Source organism: Tenrec ecaudatus, chromosome 1 (genome assembly GCF_050624435.1).
Source record: "Tenrec ecaudatus isolate mTenEca1 chromosome 1, mTenEca1.hap1, whole genome shotgun sequence".
In the NCBI taxonomy this organism is placed as follows: domain Eukaryota; kingdom Metazoa; phylum Chordata; class Mammalia; order Afrosoricida; family Tenrecidae; genus Tenrec; species Tenrec ecaudatus.
In genome coordinates this window covers 303,249,612-303,252,971 of record NC_134530.1, presented here as the reverse complement: position 1 = coordinate 303,252,971, position 3,360 = coordinate 303,249,612, and the positions used below count along the sequence as shown (strand labels likewise).

Sequence of the window (3,360 nt, the reverse complement as noted above, 5' to 3'; positions counted from 1 at the left end):
TCACCCCTTTTGCAGTCAAAGGCATCTTTGCACACTGAACATTTCCATAGCCACAGTCAGTTTTGAGAAACTGCTTTGAAACTAATGTGAATCCGGTTTCCTCTGGTGCTTTATTTAGACCGTAGCAAGTTGTACTTATGAGGACGTACACTATAAGGAAGCATCGTTTGGGCCCATGTGCCACGTTTGCCTCCATAAAACTGGAGTTTCTGAAGCCAGGCAAGGATCGTGAGCTCCGTCCCACCCTCACGGTCCAGGGTCTCAGATTCAACAGAAGCATTTTATCCATCCTTTACCATGCTGCTTTTTTTGTTGTTTTTTTAAAGTATAAAAATACGGGTTCGTGACGAGACCTTCCTAAATGTAGTAACATTTTTGGGGAACTTCTCATTAGGAATTTCTTCTATTCAATCTCCGAATTCAAATTCCCGTGAGGAATTTGCCGATTGGCTCTCAAAGGTAAAGCAAACATTTAAATGTGTTCTATTAGGCGAGGAAAGCAAATCCTTTGGTCACAGTCTTGTCACGGCCCCAGATATGAGCTGGCCAAGTGGAAGCGTCCCTGTCCTTTCCCTCTTCATAAATATCCATGCCCGTCTCCTAGGAAAATAGCGTATATGATTGTTTTTTAGAAACCAAACTCCTGCCTGCTGGAGTGTGTCACATTTGTTCAACTTCCTCATATAATCACAAGGATCCTGGTAAGAGGAAGTGCTAATATTCATGAATTCCTACAAAGTTCTGAGCATAATTATATAGGTTCTGAGAAGTTCATTTATGAGTTTTATTTGATTTTAGATACACAGAGAAGGGTAATGGAAAACCAACGACTTGTATTAGGTTAAGACCGTAACATAGAATGACAGCCAAGGAGTCATATGACACTTGGCTGATTTCTGCACAATCTCCCAGCTCTTGGTGGCTCACTCGCGGAGCAAACAGCTCTTTCTTTCTTTGAACAGGGCTGACATTTTAAAGTTCCTTATATTGATTTCATCTCTGTCTCGCCTTATTTTCTAAGTCTGATCTAATGTTGCACCTGGGGCCAAGGCCAAGCCCAACAAGTCCAACCCCTTGGCCCTATGACACCCCTTCAAATACTAACACGCTCGGGTGCTGACCAGAAGAGCTTGTCAGTTCACCCCGGGCGCTCCCAGAGGTTTCTCAGCAGAAAAGCCTGGTGATCTAATGCCACAAAACAAACAGCAGCCCCTGGAAACGGTTCTCCTCTGGCACACAAAGGTTACTATTCTTTTGTGGTTTTCAAGTACTCTAAGAGCATTGCCAAGTCCCCTCCATCATTTCTTCCCCTGACCGCGTTTTTGGGGTTCGAACGTATCATTGCAAAACCCTGTGACGACTGCCTATTAGATCTAGCAGGAAGCCAAGTCTTGGGGTTAACACCTGCTCAGGAGAATATTTCAAAGCATTTCTTTTCTTTAAAGATGCTAGCTTTTCTGATCATCCCATACCACAGCCTTTCTCTTCTCCCCACTCATTTATTTAAATGTGTATTTTAATTTATTATTAACTGGGAGGGAATATCTATGTGGTTCCATAGTTCAATCACGTCGAGCAGTATTGTACAATTGCTACCACAGTCCGTTTCCAAACATTCTTCTTCTTCCTGGACTGCTGGACATCGTCTCCCTTTTATCATCTATCCCCCTACCGCTGAACACCCCCCCCAAAAAAAATCCCTTATTCTACATGCTGTCCCTACAGGTTCATCAGTACCGAAAGACATACATACATCACAACTTCACGTGGGTCACCCCCAATAACATAACACCCCTGAGATACACACTAATAGGAACAAACAAAAACAACGTGAAACAAAAATACCGAAAATATTGAAAACCAGGTCAGGTCCAGCGTACAGCAGAGGGGGATCAACTGACAAAGTTGTCAGCATTCAGGTCAGTTTATCCCTCTGATCTATGCTCACCTCTCCAATGCCCGCTGCTTAGTAACCACTTTCCTCCCGTCCCTCCGTTTCGGACAGAGGGGAGGTCGTCAGAGGCTTATCCAGAACGAGGGATGAAGCCGCCGTGTTCCTTCTGGTCGCTGTGCTGTTCTCACGGAACACAGTGACCCGCCCACCACAGTCTGCTGGGGATATCTTCTTCCTCGCAATTTAATGATCCTGAAATGATAGCCGTCTGACTATTTACAACATGGTGCCAACTCACGTGGCAATTAAACCGCGGTTCCGGACTATTGGGGAGCGTGGTCATCCTAACTGTGGCTGCCTGTCAGCCACCGCTGGGCCATGAGAGGGCTCCCGGGGTGCAGGAGAAATCCCTTGAGATTTGTTTTTGTAATTACCCTAATTGGACGGGGCAGTGAATTGAAGATTACGAAGGCCATGACCAGGAGCCTGGTGTCGCGTCTTCATCATAGGGAGACAAAAAGAAACGCTTGTCCATAGCAGAAAAGGAAGCGTGCTCTTGCATATGGGAGCGCTGGCCCAGCCCCCCGTCCCGGGGTCCTGGCGGCTCGGTGCGTTGGCCACGTGGAGTCCTCACAAGGAGCAGCCCCTATGGCAGATGATCAAGACTGTCTGTCATGACTTGCACCTGCGGCAGCAAAGTCGTCTGACCCATTCCAGTGTTCTCTCAGTGAGGCTAGCTTTTAGGTAGACTAAAACAACATTTAAGGGAAAGAAAAAAAGAAAGAAAGAGAGAGAGAGAGAGATAAAATGGGCCCCTGCCCAGGGCCTAGGGATGGCTCTGAGGTATAAGGTCTGCAGCCTTCTGTCATGCGTTACCAGTGAATTCGAGAAACGTCCCCCAGGTAGCACACTCGGAGCGTCCCAAGACTCCTCCGGCTTTTCCTGGTGAGTTTTCTGGTGCCGATCACCCGCCCTTTCTTCCTCGTCGACATTGGTCTGGAAGTGCCACTGCAGCCTCTCCCCTGAGGATGGCCCTGCTGCTATCTGAAACGCCAGTGACCAGCATGCCAGCCACACACACACACATGTCCAGTCCAGTGCGACAGACTGCCCGATAGGGGTGGGTCTCCTGGCTATGCGTGTATGACTTGTGTTTTGTGTCTTCAAAAATATATTTTTAAGCAAAATAATGAAAATATATATCACTGCGTCTTCCTTTGGGAACGATTTCCAAAGGTAGAATGACTACCATTTTGACATGACTTATCCTGAGTCTTGGTTGGTGAGAAATCACAGCCTTCAGGTACACTTGCCAGAGAGTTTGGTAAGGGAAAGTAATTTCTAAATCAAATGCTTGCAATACTACTGTGTCCGGTAGAGGGCAGCATATACTCAATAATAAGGTGTCTTTCTATAGGCGGACACATTTTATTTAGTTGGTCTGGAGCCTATGAGATACTCAAAGG

At 46.4% G+C, this 3,360-nt stretch overlaps 1 non-coding gene across 1 annotated transcript; it reads left to right on the top strand.

The window, feature by feature from the left end:
- The first annotated feature begins 2,531 nt into the window (after positions 1-2,531).
- Positions 2,532-2,653, top strand: LOC142437704 (small nucleolar RNA SNORA28). The gene has a single exon (XR_012782234.1). It is a non-coding gene; the product is annotated as a small nucleolar RNA SNORA28 (small nucleolar RNA).
- The last annotated feature ends 707 nt before the right edge of the window (positions 2,654-3,360 follow it).